This window comes from Bos javanicus, chromosome 19 (assembly GCF_032452875.1).
Source record: "Bos javanicus breed banteng chromosome 19, ARS-OSU_banteng_1.0, whole genome shotgun sequence".
Taxonomy (NCBI): domain Eukaryota; kingdom Metazoa; phylum Chordata; class Mammalia; order Artiodactyla; family Bovidae; genus Bos; species Bos javanicus.
In genome coordinates, this window is record NC_083886.1 from 48,737,517 (window position 1) to 48,759,572 (window position 22,056).

A 22,056-nucleotide genomic window follows, 5' to 3' on the forward strand; every position below is an offset into this window, starting at 1 on the left:
CAAAGATGGGCTCGATAAAGGACAGAAATGGTATGGACCTAACAGAAGCAAAAGATATTAAGAAGAGGTGGCAAGAATACACAGAAGAACTGTACAAAAAAGATCTTCACGACCCAGATAATCACGATGGTGTGATCACTGACCTAGAGCCAGACATCCTGGAATGTGAAGTCAAGTGGGCCTTAGAAAGCATCACTACGAACAAAGCTAGTGAAGGTGATGGAATTCCAGTTGAGCTATTCCAAATCCTGAAAGACGATGCTGTGAAAGTGCTGCACTCAATATGCCAGCAAATTTGGAAAACTCAGCAGTGGCCACAGGACTGGAAAAGGTCCGTTTTCATTCCAATCCCAAAGAAAGGCAATGCCAAAGAATGCTCAAACTACCGCACAATTGCACTCATCTCACATGCTAGTAAAGTAATGCTCAAAATTCTCCAAGCCAGGCTTCAGCAATATGTGAACTGTGAACTTCCTGGTGTTCAAGCTGGTTTTAGAAAAGGCAGAGGAACCAGAGATCAAATTGCCAACATCCTCTGGATCATGGAAAAAGCAAGAGAGTTCCAGAAAAACATCTATTTCTGCTTTATTGACTATGCCAAAGCCTTTGACTGTGTGGATCACAATAAACTGTGGGAAATTCTGAAAGAGATGGCAATACCAGACCACCTGATCTGCCTCTTGAGAAATTTGTATGCAGGTCAGGAAGCAACAGTTAGAACTGGACATGGAACAACAGACTGGTTCCAAATAGGAAAAGGAGTACGTCAAGGCTGTATATTGTCACCCTGTTTATTTAACTTGTATGCAGAGTACATCATGAGAAACGCTGGGCTGGAAGAAACACAAGCTGGAATCTAGATTGCTGGGAGAAATATCAATAACCTCAGATATGCAGATGACACCACCCTTATGGCAGAAAGTGAAGAGGAACTCAAAAGCCTCTTGATGAAAGTGAAAGTGGAGAGTGAAAAAGTTGGCTTAAAGCTCAACATTCAGAAAACGAAGACCATGGCATCCAGTCCCATCACTTCATGGCAAATAGATGGGGAAACAGTGGAAACAGTGTCAGACTTTATTTTTCTGGGCTCCACAATCACTACAGATGGTGACTGCAGCCATGAAATTCAAAGACGCTTACTCCTTGGAAGGAAAGTTATGACCAACCTAGATAGCATATTCAAAAGCAGAGACATTACTTTGCCAACAAAGGTTCGTCTAGTCAAGGCTATGGTTTTTCCAGTGGTCATGTATGGATGTGAGAGTTGGACTGTGAAGAAGGCTGAGCGCCGAAGAATCGATGGTTTTGAACTGTGGTGTTGGAGAAGACTCTTGAGAGTCCCTTGGACTGCAAGGAGATCCAACCAGTCCATTCTGAAGGAGATCACCCCTGGGATTTCTTCTGAAGGAATGATGCTAAAGCTGAAACTCCAGTACTTTGGCCACCTCACGCGAAGAGTTGACTCATTGGAAAAGACTCTGATGCTGGGAGGGATTGGGGGCAAGAGGAGAAGGGGATGACAGAGGATGAGATGGCTGGATGGCATCACTGACCCGATGGACGTGAGTCTGGGTGAACTCCGGGAGTTGGTGATGGACAGGGAGGCCTGGCATGCTGCGATTCATGGGGTCGCAAAGAGTCGGACACGACTGAGCGACTGATCTGATCTGAAAAAGGGCAGGGGGAGAAACATTCCCAAACTCGTTTTACATAGTCAGCATTACCCTGATAACAAAGTCAGAAAAGGACAAAAGGGAAAAAACTACTGGCCATTATCCTGATAAAAACAGATACAAAAATTCTCAATGAAGTTTTAGCAAATGAAATTCAACAGCATTCTTAAAGGGACCATTCACCATGATCAAGCATAAATCATCCCTGGGATACAAGGATGGTTCAACATTGCAAATCAATGTAAGACATCATATTAATAGAATTAAAGAGAAAAACATGATCACCGTAAATGCAAGAAAAAAAAACAGATGAAATTCAACATCCACTCATGATAAAAACTCTTAACAAATTAGGTTTAGAAGAAATGTATCTCAACAATAATAAAGGCCATATATAGCTAACGTCATACTCAGGGTGTTTTGTTAAACTGGTCATACTCCCAAAGGCCATCTATAGGTTAAATGTAATCTTTACCAAGAGTCCAATAGCGTTGTTTTTTTTTTTAATTTAAGAAAAAGAGATCAGATTTGTGCCCCCATAAACTGTAGTCCCAGAGAAGGCAACGGCACCCCACTCCAGTACCCTTGCCTGGAAAATCCCATGGACTGGGGAGCCTGGTGGGCTGCCGTCTATGGGGTCGCACAGAGTTGGACACGACTGAGGTAACTTAGCATCAGCAGCAGCAGCAGCAGCAGCAGCAAACTGTAGTCCACCAAGCTCCTCTATCTGTGGGAATTCCTAGGCAAGAATACTGGAATGGGTTGCCATTTCCTTCTCCAGGAGATCTTCTTGACCCGGGGATTGAACTTACATCTCCTGCATCTCCTGCATTGACAGGAGGATTCTTTACCACTGAAGCCACCAGGGAAACCCCCATAAAGTGCATACTTACAGTTAAAAATAAATTCTGGGATGTAATGTACAGCATTGTAACTATAGTAAATAAAATTATACTGTACATTTGGCTTCCCTGGTGGCTCAGAGGTTAAAGCGTCTGCCTCCAATGTGGGAGGCCTGGGTTCGATCCCTGGGTTGGGAATCCCATGGATGGAGGAGCCTGGTAGGCTACAGTCCACAGGGTCGCAAAGAGTCAGACACGACTGAGTGACTTCACTTTCATTTTTCACTTTCACTATACTGTATATTTGCTAAGAGTACATTTTGAAAGTTTTCATCACAAGTAAAAAAACCTTGTAACTATGTGGTGATGAATGTTAACTAAAATTGTGGTAATTATTTCTCAACAGATACATAAATCAAGTTATTATACTGTATCCCTAAAATCGACACAGCATTATATGTTAATTATGTCTCAATAAAGAAAAAAACTTTTTTCTTTCAGTGTTGGTTTGTATCTTTCAGTGTTGGTTTGAAATTGGAGATACCAGCATGAACTTATGATTGTATGTGTTTGCTGTGAGAGCCTAGAAACAATATCACACCAGTAGCAATCAGCACATTAAGAATTAAGATCTTGATTTCAAAATTCTGAAAGCAAGCACTGGAGAAAAGACTTCTTCCAGGTCTGAAATGGGAAAAGTGTAAGATGAGCCTAGAAGATCTTGTTGCACTGGAGAGGACTTGAAGATGCTCCTAGTTGCCAAATATGAGAAAATATGAGCATCATAATAATTATAGTGATAGACTATAACCTGCTTTGCAAAATAGGAATCTATGAGCCCATATTGACAAAATATAAATGAAAAAATAAATGTGGGAGAGGCAAAAGCTCTTCTTTATAGTAGCAAGGCAATAAGAATATAGAGGAAATGATGAAGTTGGGTAGTCATAATTGGATGCTAAAACCTGTGGGTAAATTTTTTTATGTGGAATAGCATATTTACATAGTCTCAAAGTAGTTCCCAAAATACTACTAATCACAAAGGGAAAAAGAATAACTTTATAGTGGAGGAATTGAGCAAACATTATTTAACCTGCAGATCAAATTTAACATCACCAACATTGGGAAAAACCTCTACTCTGTGGCATGATGTTTTCAACTTATTTTCAGTTTGCTCAGAATATGCATGTGTGCATTTATGCACACATATATACAGAATGATAAAAGCAAATGAGACAAACCAATTAGCAGACACAGGGGTATAAGGGCTTTCCTTGAACTATTTTTGCTTGCAACTTAAGATTGAGGGTCTTGCTTGCAACTTAAGATTGGGAGCTTCCCTGGTAGCTCAGACAGTAAAGAATCTGCCTGCAGTGCAGGAGACCCAGGTTCTATCCCTGGATTGGGAAAATCCCCTGGAGATGGAAATGGCAATCCACCCCAGTATTCTTGCTTGGAGAATACCATGGACAGAGGACCCTGGTGGGCTACAGTCTACGGGTCACAAAAAATCAGACAAAACTGAGTGACTTTCAAGATTAAGTTATATCAAAATAAAAAGTTGTCCAAAAATGTTGGAAAAAATGTGAGGAGACAATTTTCCATGGGTTGTCCGTGTTTTCTTTTCCTATCTTGTGAGCAGGGACACTGGCAGCTTTTTTCCCAGCCTAACTTTTCATGGATGTTTGTATCATTTAAGAGCCTTAGAAGAAAGAGATTGTATCCCCTACTGGAACCAAGGTCAAGTTTGTTTACTGTCAAATATAATAATATAATGTCTCCCTACAGGGCAAAGTTTGAGCAGGATTATTTGCAGTCTATTTAAAAATTCAGATCACCTGAACTTAAGGTTCCTCAGCCTTGAGACATATCTACTGTGTGCAGAGAATCCACCTAGAGCCTTCTATATTGCTCTTTGAGACTTTGAGGGCAAGAGGAACCAATGGAATCATGAAGCTTATATTGCTGGATGTTCCATGAGTAATAAAGTCCTTTGTCTCTGACCTTAGAGTCTGACATCATCCGCCAGAAACCAGGAAACCATGACAGGCTAACTTCTTAATTTGCATGTAGGGGGAAATCTCAGAACCATCATAGTTCTTGGCCAGAAAACAAAAGCAGTGAAGATGAAAACTGTCAACCAATTGCCAGATGTTGATATGTATTGTTCTCTCTCGTGCTGTGTGATTTAACAGACACCTTAAGGAAGGCAGGGGCTTCCCAGGTGCTGCTGCTGCTAAGTCGTGTCCGACTCTGTGCGACCCCACAGACCCCACCAGGCTCCCCCATCCCTGGGATTCTCCAGGCAAGAACACTGGAGTAGGTTGCCATTTCCTTCTCCAATGCGTGAATGTGAAAAGTGAAAGTGAAGTCGCTCAGTCGTGTCCGATTAGTATCGACCCCATGGACTGCAGCCTTCCAGGCTCCTCCGTCCATGGGACCTTCCAGGCAAGAGTACTGGAATGGGGTGCCATTGCCTTCTCCAGCTTCCCAGGTAGCTTAGTGGTAAGGAATCTGCCTGTCAATGCAGGAGACACAGGTTTGATCCCTGGGTTTTGAAGATCCCCTGGAGAAGGAAATGGCATCCCACTCCAGTATTCTTGCCTGAGAAATCCCAGAGACAGAGGAGCCTGACAGGGTGTGGTCCATTGGTGAGCAAAAGATTCAGACATGACTTAGCGAGTGAACAAAAAAAGGAAGGGATGTGAAACTATATATATATACACATATATGTATATATATATATGGGGGTTGGGGGGAAGTGTGGCTAGGGGGGACTCTGGAAGAAGCAGAGAACCGCTATCAACCAACAGAGAAGGGAGGAGGGAACAAACAGGGCAGAAAGCAGTCATCAGGGAGCAATGATTAAGGTCAGAATTCTGAGATTTGCAGTAATAGAAGCAAGTAGTGAAAATTCATTTTGGGGGGAATCTGGGGGCATTGTTTGCTTATTTCTCATCACCTGTGAACACATAAAATAGAGACTGGAGTAAATGTCTCCATTTGAGTTTTTAAGCTAATGGGGGCCAGAGAAAGTGACTATTTCTTTATTTTGCCCCTAGTAGCATATAACTCAATGACTAACCCCATAAATAGCTTTTAATTGATCAATTCTGTAAGATATAGCCCTGTTTTTGTGCTGGTAATAGTGGCAGAAAATGAGTTTTCATGAATCTCCTTATTATTTTTAAAAAATGCCTTTCAGTCATTATAAAAAGTTAATAAATGTTTATCATTAAAGAGAAAATATAAGAAAAATTAGATCACCCTCTTTATACAATCCAGAGAAAAATCACTGTTAATATTTTAGCTTATTTTCACTTTGTACAAAGTTTAAATTCTACTGTCTATAACTTTCTATTTTGTTTAACCTAATATTAAACTATATTTATATCATTAAATTTTCTTTGAAAGCATGACTCTAATGGCTGCATAAGATTATATCTAATGAATCTACCATCATATATCTGTAATTGTTTTTCTGGGTTTTGTCATTTATACTGTTTTTAATTTTTTGTTTTTATGGGATAAACTCTGATTACTTGTTTAGGATTAATTTCCATCAGTGGGATTACTGGATGAAATCATTGTCAACTAGCTTTCTAGAAAAGTTCTGCTACTTTGCCATTCCATATGGAAACTTTCTGGTATGTATGTATTACCTAGTGAAATCAACCAAATTTAAGTAAAAACATGTGTTTTAATTAACATTATTAATGGTTTAAATTTTGGAATATAATTATTAACCAAAACAGTATGCTATTCACATAAAAACAGACACATAGATCAATGGAGCAGAATAAAGAGCCCAGGAATAAACTCATGCAAATATGCTTCATATATTTAAGACAAAGGAGCCAAGAATATGGAAAAAAGGCAGTCTCTTCAATAGATGCTGTTGTAAAAACTGGACAGCCGTGTGCAAAATAATGAAACTGGACCCCTATCTTATACAAAAGAATTAACTCAAAATGGATTAAAGACTTGAATGAAAGACCTGAAACCATAAAACTCTTAGAAGAAAACATTGGCAATAAGCCCCTTGACATTGGTCTGGGTGATGAAATTTTTTTAGATTTGACACCAAAAGCAAAGGGAACAAAAGCAAAAAAAATAAAACCAAAAATCAAGCAGGACTACATCAAACTAAGAAGCTCCTACACTGCAAAGAAAACCGTCAACAAAATGAAAAGGTGACATACCAAATGGGAGAAAATATTTGCTAGTCATATATCTTATAAGAGATTAATATCCAAAATGTATAAAGAACTCATACAATTCAATGGCAAACAACCTGATTTTTAAAATGAGCAGAAGATCTGAACAGACCGTTTTCCAAAAAAAGACATACAGATGGCCACAAGGTACATTTTTATGTATTTCAGGTACATTTCAGGTGTTCAAAATCGCTAATCATCAAGGAAATGCAAATCAAAACCAAAATGAAATATCATTTCACACTTATCAGAATGACTTGTTATCAAGTCTTGTCACCCTTGTTACCAAAAAAAAGGAAAGAAATGACAGATATCAGCGAAGATTTGGAGAAAAGGGAATGCTTGCATACTGTTGGTGGAAATATAAATTGGTTTAGCCCCTATGGAAAAGGGTATAGAGTTTCCTCACAAAATTAAACATAGAAATATATGATCCAGAAATTTCACTTCTCAGTATTTATCCAAAGAAAATGAAATCACTAGCTTGAAAGGATACATGCACCCTCCTCCACCATATTCACTGCAGCATTATTTACAGTAGTCAAGATATGGAAGCATCATAAGTGTCCATGGATGGGAGGAAGAAAATGTTAGAGGAGGAGGCAACCCACTCCAGATTTCTTGCCTGGAGAATCCCATGGACAGAAAAGCCTGGCAGGCTACAGTCCACAGGGTCTCAAAGAGATGGACATGACTGAAGCAACTGAGCACGAGTGTGTGTGTGTGTGTGTGTGTGTGTGTGTGTGTTGGAATATTACTTGGCTATAAAAAAGAAGAAAATATTATCATTTGCAACAACATGGATGGACCTTGTGGGCATTATGGTCAATGAAATAAGTCAGACAGAGAAAGACAAGTACTGTATAATCTCACTTATAATGGGAATTTAAAACAAAAAGTCAGCTCACAGATATAAAGAAATTGGTGGTTGCCAGATGTAGAAGGTGGGTATGGGTGGAATGGGTGAAGGAGGCCAAAGGTTTAAACTTCCAGTTATAAATTAAATTAAAACTGAGGGTATAATGTATAGTAGGGGTTATGCTTCTGAAAATCACTATATTTGGAGTCATATAATCTATTTCATTGATCTGGTTATAAATTCTTATGCTTTATTAAACTCCTGCTTACTAGGACAGCAATTCTAATTATATTCAATGAGCATGTTAATTTTTAAGGCATTTACATTTCCTTCATATTTAGATTTAATATCTTTATATGTCTTCCAGTAATATTGTATGCTTTTCTTCATATAGGTTATAACTTGAAACTTTATCCTATTAGGTCTTCATTCATTTTTGCCAGAATCCAAGTTTCACTCACTCTTGCCTTTTACACATTCTCCCATCTAGCTAGGCTCAGTGATTTCAGTAATTTAATGTAAGGCAGCATAGTATAACTGCCTGCTCTCAAACTTTAGTGTGCATCAAATCATCTGAAGAGCCTGTTAAAACACAGATGTTCTGATTTAGTAGTTCTAGAACTGGGTCCAAGAATTTGCATTTCTAACAAGTCCTCAGGTGATGCTAATACTGCTGGTCCAGATATTACACTTTGAGAACCACTGTTTAGACCAATGCTTCTCAAGGCATTTGTATGCTTTAACGTGCATACAAGTTTTCCAAACACCTTGTTAAATGCAGATTGGTTCTGATTTAGTAGATCTTCAACAGGACTGTGTGATTCTGCACTTCTAACAAGCTCCCAGATAATTCTCTTTCTGCTGGTTCACATATCATATTTTGGGTATCAAGGGAATAGAATGAAGAGTGTGGACTTGGAATTCAGGGAGAATTGAGCTTTTGTTGGTGGTGGGTTTTTTTGCCACATGGTATGTGTGAGACCTTAGTTCCCTGACCCAGGATGAAACTTGTGGCCCCTGCATTGGAAGCAGAGTCTGAACCACTGGATCACCAGGGAAGGCCAAATATTTTTGGTTTTTTTTCAGAACTGAGTTTGAATGCTGGTGTATATGTACTAATGGAAGACCTTGAAAAGAAGTTCTTTTTCTTCAGTTCAGTCGCTCAGTCGTGTCCTACTCTTTGCGACCCCATGGAGGGAAGCACACCAGGCCTCCCTGTCCCTCACCAACTCCCAGAGTTTACTCAAACTCATGTCCATTGAGTCAGTGATGCCATCCAGCCTTCTCATCCTCTATTGTCCCCTTCTCCTCCCGCCTTCAATCCTTCCCAGCATCAGGGTCTTTTCAAATGAGTCAGTTCTTCCCATCAAGTGGCCAAAGCATTGGAGTTTCAGCTTCAGCATCAGTCCTTCCAATAAATGCTGCTGCTGCAGCTAAGTCACTTCAGCTGTGTCCGACTCTGTGTGACCTCATAGATGGCAGCCCACCAGGATCCCCCATCCCTGGGATTCTCCAGGCAAGAACACTAGAGTGGGTTGCTATTTCCTTCTCCGATCCATGAAAGTGAAAAGTGAAAGAAGTCACTCAGTTGTGTCCGACTCTTCGTGACCCCATGGACTGCAGCCTACCAGGCTCCTCCGTCCATGGGATTTTCCAGGCAAGAGTACTGGAGTGGGGTGCCATCGCCTGCTCTGTTCCAATGAATATTCAGGACTGATTTCCTTTATGATGAACTCGTTGGATCTCCTTTTAGTCCAAGGACTCTCAAGAGTCCTCTCCAACAGCATAGTTCGAAAGCATCAATTCTTCAGTGCTCAGCTTTCTTTATAGTCCAACTCTCACATCGATACATGACTACTGGAAAAACCATAGCTTTGACTAGATGGACCTTTGCTGGCAAAGGTCCTTTGCTTTTAAATATGCTGTCTAGGTTTGTCATAGCTTTTTTCCCAAGGAGCAAGTGTCATTTGATTTTATGGCTGCAGTCACCACCTGCAGTGATTTTGGAGCCCTTCCAAAAAATAAAGTCTCTCACTGTTTTCGCATCTATTTGCCATGAAGTGATGGGACCAGATCCATGATCTCAGTTTTCTGAATGTTGAGCTTTAAGCCAACTTTTTCACTTTCCTCTTTCACTTTCATCAAGAGGCTTTTGAGTTCCTCTTCACTTTCTGCCATAAGGCTGGTGTCATCTGCATATCTGAGGTTATTGATATTTCTCCCAGCAATCTTGATTCCAGCTTGTGCTTCCTCCAGCCCAGAGTTTCTCATGATGTGCTCTGCATATAAGTTAAATAAGTAGGGTGACAATATACAGCCTTGACATACTCTTTTCCCTATTTGGAACCAGTCTGTTGTTTCATGTCCAGTTTTAACTGTTGCTTCCTGACCTGAATACAGATTTCTCAAGAGGTAGGTCAGGTGGTCTGATATTCCCATCTCTTTAAGAATTCTCCACAGTTTGTTGTGGTCCACACAGTCAGAGGCTTTGGCATAGTCAATAAAGCAGAAGCAGATGTTTTTCTGGAACTTTCTTGCTTTTTCAATGATCCAGCAGATGTTGGCAATTTGATCTCTGGTTCCTCTGCCTTTTCTAGATCCAGCTTGAACATCTGAAAGTTCACGGTTCACATACTGTTGAAGCCTGGCTTGGAGAATTTTGAGCATTACTTTACTAGCATGTGAGATGAGTGCAATTGTGCAGTAGTTTGAACATTTGGCATTGCCTTTCTTTGGAATTGGAATTAAAACTGACCTTTTCCAGTCCTGTGGCCATTGCTCAGTTTTCCAAATTTGCTGGCATATTGAGTGCAGCACTTTCTCAGCATCATCTTTTAGGATTTGAAATAACTCAACTAGGATTCCATCACCTCCACTAGCTTTGTTCATAGTGATGCTTCCTAAGGCCCACTTGACTTCACATTCCAGGATGTCTGGCTCTAGGTCAGTGATCACACCATTGTGATTATCTGGGTCATGAAGATCTTTTTTGTACAGTTCTTCTGTGTATTGTTGCCACCTCTTCTTAATATCTTTTGCTTCTGTTAGGTCCATACCATTTCTGTCCTTTATTGTGCCCATCTTTGCATGAAATATTCCCTTAGTATCTCTAATTTTCTTGAAGAGATCTCTAGACTTTCCCATTCTATTATTTTCCTCTATTTCTTTGCACTGATCACTGAGGAAGGTTTTCTTATCTCTCCTTGCTATTCTTTGGAACTCTGTATTCAAATGGGTATTTCTTTCCTTTTTTCCTTTGCCTTTCACTTCTCTTCCATTCACAGCCATTTGTAAGGCCTCCTCAGACAACCATTTTGCCTTTTTGCATTTCTTTTCCTTGTTAATGGTCTTGATCCCGGCCTCCTGTACAATGTCATGAACCTCCATCCATAGTTATTCAGGCACTCTGTCTATCAGATCTAATCCCTTGAATTTATTTGTCACTTCCACTGTATAATCATAAGGGATTTGATTTAGGCCATACCTGAATGGTCTAGGAGTTTTCCCTTTCTTCAATTTAAGTCTGAATTTGGCAATAAGGAGTTCCTGATCTGAGCCACAGTCAGCTCCCGGTCTTGTTTTTGCTGACTGTATAGAGCTTCTCCATCTTTGGCTGCAAAGAATATAATCAATCTGATTTCAGTGTTGACTATCTGGTGATGTCCATGTGTAGTTTTTTGTTTTTTTTTTTTAGTAAAATTTTGTTGTTGTTCAGTTGCTAAGTCGTATCCTACTTTTTGTGACCCCATGGACTGCAGCATGCCAAGCTCCTCTGTCCTCCACTATCTCCCAGAGTTTGCTCAAATTCATTAGTAAAATACTTTATATGAAATCAAGAACAATAAAATTATTTTATGAAATTAACTGCCTGGCACATAATAAGTACTTAATACAAAGTTGTTCTCTGTCTCATATCTCAGAAATATATCTGCCCTATAGAGTTTTTAGTACCAGAGTCAAACCAAAGTCCTAGAGCTTTTGTTTACAGATTAATCACAGATACCTTCACTTGAATCTCAGTAGTATTACTCTGTGTTCTCTAGATGTTCTTGGTATTCTGTGATGAAACTCGGGAAACAATTTCATCGTTCATTTTATTCATTCACGATGCACATGAACACATTTAAAAATTCTGCACTGAAGCAATCTGTATAATTTTGAGATTATATTTTTTGGTTGTAGAATTTCTATTTTTCTGTTGCGATTTCATATCTTTTCATTCACTGTGAGCTTATTTTCTCTTATAATCATTGAACTTTGCTATAATGGCTACTTAATATTTTTATTTAATTTATTGGAGCATAGTTGTTAATGGATTATTTATTTTTTTGTATTTAGCTGTGCTGGGTCTTCTTTGCTGCATGCAGCCTTTCTCCAGTAGCCACGAGTAGGGGCTACTCTCTAACGGTGGTGGGCGGGCTTCTCATTGCAGTGGCTTTTGTTGTGGGGCACAGGCTCTACATTGTGCGGGCTTCAGTACTTGTGGCACACAGGCTTGGTTGCCCTGTGGCATGTGGGATCTTCCCAGATCGGGGATGGAACCAGCATCTCCCACATTGCAAGGCAGATTCTTAACCACTGGACCACCAAGAAAGCCTTAGAGTGTAGCTGATTTACAGTGTTGTGTTATTAATATTTCCAGATATACAGCAAAGTGAATCAGTTACACATAAACATATATCTACTCTCTTTTTTTTAAGTTTATTTCCCCATATAGGCCTACTTTAAAATTACTGTCTGCAGTCCCATTATCTAGGTCATCTAGAGGGGCTGGTCTCTGTTGATTATCTTCTCTCTTGAGTAGGAATCACATTTCTTTGTGTGCTGAATTTTGGATTGCATCCTGGACATTGATAATAATACACTGTAGAAATCCTGAATTCTATTATCTTCCTTTAAAAAGTTTGTTTGTTTTTTTAGTAGAAAGATAATGTGGCTGAGCTCAAATTACAAACACTTATCTTTTCTGAGAAGGGAATCAACTGAAATCTCAGTATACTTCTTTTAGGGTTTCTTGGAGTCTGTACCATACATGCACAGTACAAATATCTGACAGATTTGAGCAGAATTTATGCATAGAATGTGGGCCTTCCCCTTTCTGGTTCTTTTTCTGAAATTCCTTCCATTTTCTAGCTGCTGTAGTCACCCAAACTGTGTCTTCTAGTTCTTCAACTCAGTAACACTGAGTTTTTATTTGAGTTTTAGCCACTCTGCTTGGGGCAGCTCCCAGTAGGGGCCTGCTTTATATGAAGGCAAACAGCTGTAAAAATGGGAAGTTCATCCCATGCCATTCCCTTGTTAATAGTGTTGGCCACATTCAGTATCTGGCTCCTGGGCCATCACTGGAAGTGGAATCTCGGTAATTTTCTTTAACCTAGCATTCCCTAAAGAGATTCTTCTTTTGGTAAAACCTTACGAGTATATCACAGGCCTTAGTATTTCATAGAACTTATTTGGGGAGATGCCATTCTAAGATTTTTATCCTGGGAGACTTAAAAAATGGTGATAAAATTAACAGATTAGATAGTTAAAAAGCAAAATGGGTTTTGAGGGAAAGATGATGAGAAAGGCATTAAAAATGCAATCTCTCAATATTCTCTAAGGGACGTTCAGTGGGAAGAGTGGTGGTTTTCCATGATAATGCTCTCAGAAATTATGGATGTACCCCCAAATTACTTAATTCTTCTAAATCTATTAGGCAGCTGAGATCTACAAATTTTTCTCAACCTTTCTCGAACCTGTTTATGTTGTCTACTATCATTTAAGGTCACAGTTAAAGAGAAAACAAGATGTTTGTTTGAGAGATTAAGGCCTGTAATTTTGCCTAAAGTCTTTGGGCCCAAATGCTGATAGCAGGCCATAATGGATTTATACAACTAAGTAAATAATACCAAATACCATATGGAATCTACACAATCAATATTCTTAAATACTGGGTTGGCCAGAAAGTTCATTTGAGTTTTTGTACACTCTTATGGAAAAACCTGAACAGACTTTCTGGACAACCAAATAATTACTTTTTTTCTAGCCTCTCATTGTATTAGAAACAGCGATTAATAATTTGATATTAGAATATGACATAGGATCATATAGTTGCAGCCTAACCTATTCCTGTTTTATTTTTTATTGTGATGGATATAAAAGTAATAAGATAAAACTAAGCCTTGATAGCTGCTGTTTAGAAAAATAAAACTTGGAGATAAAGTGCCTTTTTGATCACAGTAGAAGATTAAGTTATTTTCATTATGATTTTACTGTCAAGTAAATTTTATTGTATTCTCTTTCTCAGAAAATTGGCAAACCATGTGCCATAATGGAATGGTGAGGGAGGATCTCAAGCTTAGAAGCCAGACACCCTGGGGTTTAATAATTCTTCAGTGTTGTAAAAATTAAATTAGATAACATTTATGAAATATATACTGTATATAAAGTACCTAACATAATGCCTGACATTCAGTAAACTGTTGGTTTTCTTCTCCAATCTGGTTTTCTGGGACTGCAAAAAGGAAATTGATACCAAACATGGATAGGAATATTTTCCTATTATTATTTTAACTTTGGACAGGCAAAGGAATGAAAGAAATGAGTCTTTCTCTTGACAGATCGACAGCCTAGATCCCAAATGAAACCAAAATTAACAAAAGATGAACCTGATCTTCTAGCATTTTTAATCCAGTTTTTAATGTACTTCATGAGAATTGTTTTCCCACTTATACCTTTATTCCCAAAACTGTCAAAATATTAATAGAAACTTCCTACTTAAGTTATATTTATACAAGCACATAAAGGGCTTTTTAAAAAATTAAATCGCTTTTGGTTGAATTAGATGGAATCTTTTAGAGGAAATAAATCATTCTTGTAACAGTGAGGAAGTTGACCTTGTGGACTCCTTCCTGAGAAGGATGTTTCTTAAGTCCTGGATCAGGACTGCAAGGCAAATCTTTTGGTGACTGCAAGACAAATTTGAGATCTGGAGACAAGGAGCAGTTTCTCTCACATCCACACTCCACAGGCTCTCTATCTGGGTCCTAATTTGCTTTACCTTTGTCTTCATTCTTTGTCCTTGTTACATAGACTGATACATTTGAGATAAAAACCAATCCGAAGGTAGGAAGCCTTTAAAGATGAAAATGAAGGGGGACTTCCCTGGAGATCCAGCGGCTAAGATTCTGAGATCCCAATGCAGGGGGCCCAGGTCCCATCCCTGGTCGGGGAACTAGATCCCACACGCTGCAACTGAAGATCCTACATGCTGCAACAAAAATGGAAGGTCTTGCATACAACAACTAAGACCCAGTGGGGCCAAATAAATAAGTACATAAATATATATATATATTTTTAAAAAAGATGAAAATGAAGCTGTTCACTCTGGTCCATTGTGAAAGAGGTCCTTTGATTCTCTTGTCACAAATGGAGCAGAATAAAAGATGGGATTAGTGGAATGAGATGGAAGAGGGGTGGAGGGCAGAAATGATGAGACAGATAGTGAGGTCCTTGGTTCCTCAGCCCACAGATCCTGACTATGTTTAGATATGGGTGCACAGACTTTCTAAAGATGGCTGGAGAAGTCACCTGCTAACTACATTCTGCCTGTTGGATTTGGAAGGAATAGGCTTTACCCAATACCTCTTTTTTTGTTTGTTTTTGTTTTACTGCAGATACATGTGTCAGCCCCCGAGGAAACTGATGATAACCAATTGTCTATATGCTTTTGTTAGTGCCTCTTTCCTGCTGTGCTCGGCTACGTAATTACTGGAGCCCGTGCAAACGCCGATTGTCAATGTGAGTAATTTCACATCCCATCCATTTAGTGAAAAGCTATGAAAGTTGATCTTGGTTCTGCGGTAAGACTGGAACCAGACACAGGCTACCAATGCCTTGGAAATAAATATGTGCCCATCATTGTTTGCATTAGGTGTTGCTGTAACTCAGCCTCCAGGGAAATGAACTCAAGTCTGGCTGTCTTTCTGGAGAAGTTCAGATGTATTCTCAGTTTGGTGAAGTAGGCTGTCAGTTTCATTTATTGTTAAATTTTTGTACTGGTTGTCAAGTGAGAGGTTGGCAGCCTCAAAGAACACAGTTCTCTGTCTTATCCACGGACAGGGGACATTGTAATTTGATACTTGCCAACAAAGAGGAATTCGTCCTTCCAATTCGGATTATTGTTGGTTTTGTTTTGTTTTGTTTTTTTCATTACAGGCTGTTTATGGTTTCAAATGTTTTCTTAAAAGGACAGCAAAATTAGCCTTAAATAGTATTTCTTGGATTGCTTTTAACAATGGCAATAAGGCCAAAGCTTCTAGTCTTGACAGAAGTGGTTTCTTTACAACTTGCTTTTATTTTGCCAGAATAAGAAACTTAAAAATACGTTTTTGTTATAGCTAAAGACCATGTTTTATCTGGTATCTTCCACAAGGAGAGAACAACCTGCAACCTCCTGGATTCTCTTTAGCTTTGTGCTCCTGAGGCAAAAAGTAGGTTTGCTTCTTTGTTTGTGTTTTGTAGAGGACTTCTGCTTCAATTAGCACGTTTAACATAACAAGAATTTATATGGCCATAAGTTCTGCACTTCACTGCAAGGAATCACAGTTTTTAAATGACCTTTACTTACCAAGAGCTATAATCAAGATGAAAATCTTTATCTTAAAAATTCACCTTGGAAACAGAGGCCAAAAAAAAAAAAAAAAAGGCCTAACTAGAAACTATTTTCCAACTCTTTTTTTCCCCTTGCAGGTGACACTGGCTCCACTTTGATCTACAGACATGATATCATCTACAGGGTGCACCCAGCGCCAAACTACTGCATTCTTTTGACCAAAACAGTGGTTTTGTGCAGCCTTACAGATGCAGGCTGAATAGCTTCAGAGTTGGCCTGTGTCTTCACAAACAGGTCAGAGCAGATTTGAGTTACACAACCCCTGCAGACAGAGCTGCTTTCCCCATAGCCAGCTGGCGAGTTTACATTTGTCAATTACTTCCTTCAGGGCCTGGCTCAAGATTAATTTCCTCCAAGACTCCCTCTTTCACGAATTTACCTCACTCAGCCATTCCCTTCCACCGCATCTGCTGATTACTCATCTGATGCTCTTTGTTCTGCTCTGCCACGCACTGTTATGTTTTACCTCGTGATCATTCTCTAGATTTTTACTTTATCCTTCGGCTAAATTAAAACTGCCTTGAAAGTAGGGCCTGTCTACTTCTTTTGTGTACTTCTATAGCACATAAGTATAGTGCGATAGGTACATAGCTTCTTCATAAAAGAGGAATGCTTTGTGGTTATTGTCTTGGGGCTGGGATCCTGCCTTTGCTTTCTGTGCCTGAAAACCAGACTCGCCGCTTCCACTCCATGTGATGTCCCCAGTCTGCTCTGGTGATGGTATGCTGCCCTGCTATATTCTTCTCTGCTCTGACCCCAGAAATCGGTCACAAGTTTCTCTCCTAACATCCCATGGATTTGATTTTCCCAAAGGTTGCTGCTGCTGCTAAGTTGCTTCAGTCGTGTCCGACTCTGTGCGAACCCAAAGGTTAGATTTTCCATAATCAAGATAGTAAGGGTAGGGAGGCACAGAAAAGAGATCTGCAAAGAATGATATTAAGTGGATAGTAGAGGATCCAAGAAGGAATAGAAGGGGACTTGCTTGGTGGCCCAGTGGCTAAGACTCCACGCTCCCAATGCAGGGAACTCAGGTTTGATCCCTGGTCAGGGAGCTGGATCCTGCAGGCTGAAACTAGGAGCCCACATGGCCACAACTGAAAAAGACCCCACATTCCTCAACGAAGATCTTGCACTTGGCAATGAAGATCCTGTGTGCCACAATTAAGACCCGGAGCAGCCAAATAAATAATTTTTTTAAACTTATTAGCTTTAAAAAGAAGAAGGTGGCAGCATAGGAGGGGCTTCCCTGATGACTCAGTGGTAAAATATCCGCCTGCCAATGCAGGAGACACAGGTTCGATCCTGGGTCTGTGAAGATTCCCCATGCCACGGAGCAACTGAGCCCATGGCCACAACTACTGAGCCTGAGCTCTGCCACAAGAGAAGACACTGCAATGAAAAGCTGTCATATCGCAACTAGAGAAAAGCCCTAACAGCAACAACCAAAAATAAATAAATAACAATAATATACACACACACACACACACACACACACACACACACACACACACACACACATATATATAAAGAAAGGAGGCACGGGAGCAAACCTGTAAGTTTTGGAGAGACTGGTGGGAAGACTAGGTAGCTGGGATAAGACACAGCAAAGAGCTTAAACTCTTCGAAGGCAGCTTCGATTGGGGAGGAGCTGGGGAAATTTAAAGCAAAAGTGTTCTGAATCAATGCTGATTTGAAGACTAGAGTTGGACACAACTGAGCGACTGAACTGAACTGAGATAAAGATGCTAAGGCCTCACACATGCTGAGGGGATAGGTGACCATGTGCAGGGGTAAATATGAAGCCACAGGATAAACAAGGCACTTTTCCTGGAATGTCTATTTTACTAAGCAATTGTTGAAATTGTTCCATCTCAAATGAACTAGCTTAAACAAACTACCTGCCTTTTATTGGCAGGACTCACTTATTTGGAAAGCCCATGCAACTTCAGGTACGGCTGGATATACAGGTGCTCCAGTGATGTTGTCAGAACTCTCTCCATCTATCTGCTCTGCTTGCCCCCTTCTGTATGGAGGCTTTCTCCAACTTACACTTAAGCTGACTGTTGGCAACTCAGATCCTTATTTACCTTACTTAGCCAACCACAAGAAGGAAAATAACTTCTTTTTCCTTATATCCATACACCTATGAAAAGACGGGGCTTCCTTGGTGGCTCAGATAGTAATGAATCTGCCCGCAATGTGGGAGACCCTGCTTTGATCCCTGAGTTGGGAAGATCCCCTAGAGAAGGGAATGGCTACCCATTCCAATATTCTTGCCTGGAGAATCCCATGCACAGAGGAGCCTAGCAGGTTACAGTCCATGGGGTCACAAACAGTTGGACACTATTTGAACGAATAACACTTTCACTTATGAAGACACTGCAATTGTTCTTTGCTTGAGATATGTGCTGTGTCAGTGGGGTGCCATGATCGGTACAGAATTGGTACCCTTCCCTGGTCCATGCCAGCAGCTCAGCCCTGTGACTAGGGATCAAAGCCATTATGAACAATACACCCCCGGCAATGGTGCAGTAGGTGGACAGTGATTTCCCTCAGGAAATGATGTTGGCAGACAAAACCATCATGTCCACTACATGCAGTGTTAAATAATTTAAAACATTTTATATTCAAATAAACCCACTTTGGGCTACCAGCAGGGTTGAGGGCACATGGTTTAACTTTTTCTGTTGGTATTGGAACTGATGAAAACGTTTGAGGAGCACTGATCAATACACATGGCTTTTTAACGCCACAGCTACTGAGTTAGCTGTGACTGTCCTTATCACACTGGATGTTGTGCTTTTCAAATGGAAATCTGACACTGTATGTAGGTGTTGTAAAATTGCAGGGCCTGCATTTCCAATTTCATAGCATCAATCTCCTTGCTCCAAAGACTAGACAGACCTGGGGCTGTCAAGACTTGTGGGCAGCTTACAAAAAAAGCCAGTCATGGGTATTGCCACCCGTCTTCACCCCAGAGGAATGGATACAATAGAAAGTGATAGGAGGGATAAAAAACGACTGGAAAAGTCACAGGAAAAATGTGTATAAGTGTGTGTGTGTGTGTGTGTGTATGTGTATATATATATATATATATATATATATGTATATTTTAAAAAAAGACCAGCATGGGGAAGCACATGGAGTCCTACTACTCCCATCTAACCTGCACATTCTTGACCCACCTGGCACCCAGCCTACCACGATTTCATGCTCCCCAAATTGAGGCAGAACCCCAACAGTAGCAACAGACACATCAGTACCCCACCCTTATCCCCTTGCCTTATCACTCTGGTACAAGACGATTAGACTTCTGATCACCAGCTTTTGCATTTCCGTGTCTGAGAGTTTTTCTGGCCACTGCTAGTGTGGCTGGAAGTACCCAGATATTATACTCCTGTAGCAGCCTTCAGACAGAGTGACTGTCCAGAGGTGAAGAAATACCCCAGTTCCCTGTCCCTTGGATGGGATTACTCTGAGGAATGTTCAGCACTGGGTCGGTCTCAGCTCACCCAGTGTGATTGAGCTCCAGTTGTTCATAGTAGCTGACATGCGAGTGTGCATGCATGCTCAGTCATGTCCAATTCTTTGTAGCCCACCAGGCTCCTCTGTCCATGGGATTTTTCAGGCAAGAATATTGGAGTGTGTTACCATTTCCTCGTCCAAGGGATCTTCCCAACCCAGGGATCGAACCCGCGTCTCCTGTGTCTCCTGCATTGGCAGGCAGATTCTTTACCACTTGAGCCGCCTGGTTTGGCAACACATCTTTTATTGTCTAATATCTGCTCCCTCCCTTATATCACCCACTCCCACACTTACACCACTTAAACTACTTACATTTGAGTCCTTATCTCAATGTCAACTTGTGGAGGAACCCAAGCCAAGATGGAGGTTTCAGGTAAAGTTTCAGGAATTTTCTTGAGGCTAAGGAAGGCTTCCTGTGGTTTTGGATAGGAACGGTGGACCCATTATGCAAATATCCACTACTGTCTCTGTTGACTCATTTGGTTATTAACCCTTATGATATTAGGGCTATTCTGAGGTTGTAGAACTACCTGAGTCAATATGACCCCATAACACCTCTATGGATTAGTTGCTATTGCATAACAATAGTAATCCACCATAATAATAACAATCCTTTATTATTACAGTTCATGCATCTAGGGATTGGCTGGGGTTGGCTGATCTGGACTGAGCTTGCTCATTCATGGGCAGTCAGCTGAGGCTCTCTTGCAGACTGAGCTTAGCAGGGCAACTCTGCCCGTGTGTTTTTCCCTCTTCTCCGGGAACCAGCCAGTCAGCCTGGGCACATTCTTCTCTTGGCAGTGGCAGAGGTGGAAAAGTAAGATGTTCAATGGAGCAAGTCCTTCTTTAAGCCTCTATTTATACCATCCATATGAAAGTTCCTTTGGCCCAAGTAAATCAGATGGCCAGACTCAGAGTCAAAGGGTAGAAAAATCTATTCCTTCCCTCTTGGGGAGGATCTACAAAATGCCCTGGTAAGGGACATAAAGAGAGGAAGGGATTAGAAACTGAGGCCAAATCTACCCCACACCTATAAATTTGTCCTCATAAACCTTCACCTTTCTACTTACCTGTCTCCTGGGAGAGTCCCGCAGGAAACACTTGACTATCATCACTTTTTGTAACTTTTGTAAATTACATTCTGACTTGCTTAGGAAGGATGTTTATCTCTGTCTCTGACAGTCAACAACCAGTTTTTACAATTTAAAGCAGATTCAATAAAGGTGACCATCTGAACTTGCCTTAGTACTGAAGGAATAAATTTGAACTGAAATGTATATTTCAAAAGCTGAAGCATGACAGGAGAAACCAATTAGCAACCAGGCAGCACTACTTCAAGACAACACACAGATTTCCAGAACTGTTTAATTGGAGGGATTCCTTTTCATGATGATTCAGACAGTGTTATTTCTTAAACTTGACATAGACGATCCTCCCGCCTTCCCCAGACATGCTGAAATGGCAGTGAAATGGAAACACCTATCATCAGTATTCGGTGCAGCCCCTTTTATGTATTCTCTGTCCATCAGAGTTAAAAAAAAAAAAAAAAGATTTATGACTCATTGTTTTTCAAGGATGCTGCTTCCTCTGCAGTTTTTCAAGTTGTTTTTAGATAAGGTATTTCTCCTTGTGTATACACTGCCCACTGAAGTTCTTTTTATATCCCAGGTTCGTATGTTTACGGGCCCATTAGGCAAACTTCATAACACTGTTTTCTGCCCCCCAGTTGTCTCTGGTGCTTTGAAACAGATGGTCCTCAAAAGAGAAAGAAAATGTGCCTAGACTCAGCCAGAGCCATGAAAAACAATCATACCGTCTGACCCTGTCCCTCTGATGATAACCTTTTATTAGAGCTCTGTTTCCTTAGATCTGCCTTTTGGGATTGCCTTTGTGCCACTTCTGAAGTGGTAGGTTTCTGAGGTCCTCAAGGGAATTGTCCCATTATCTGTGGGAGCACGGGAAGGAATTTTACAGTAACTCTGCTACAGTGAAACATTTGCCTTGAGGCTGGAATCGAAAATAGCAGCTGGAAGGACATTTGGAAAAGAGGGGAAGGAGGAGGTGTGGGAGTGCGAGAGAGGTGGAGGGACAGAGTTTTTCACATTTGGATGAAAAACACTAGCTCCAAGGCAGAACTGAGACAGGCCTGGCATCTCCCACCCTTGAAACTATCCCAAACTCAATTCTCTGAGGGCTTGGCTCTCAAAGCCGGTGATTTCAGTGCCGAGCGTGCTGGCCGGGGTCAGCGCACTGCTCTTGGCGATGAACAGTGAGCACCAAGATT

General features: G+C 40.5%; 2 long non-coding RNA genes across 2 annotated transcripts in view; one reads left to right on the forward strand and one right to left on the reverse strand.

Moving 5' to 3' along the window:
- The window catches only part of LOC133231623 (uncharacterized), an 81,319-nt gene that overhangs the window by 8,246 nt on the left and 51,017 nt on the right, over positions 1-22,056 (reverse strand). The window lies entirely within an intron of this gene.
- Positions 15,983-16,777, forward strand: LOC133231622 (uncharacterized). Its single transcript, XR_009731169.1, has 2 exons — positions 15,983-16,065; positions 16,325-16,777. It is a non-coding gene; the product is annotated as an uncharacterized LOC133231622 (long non-coding RNA).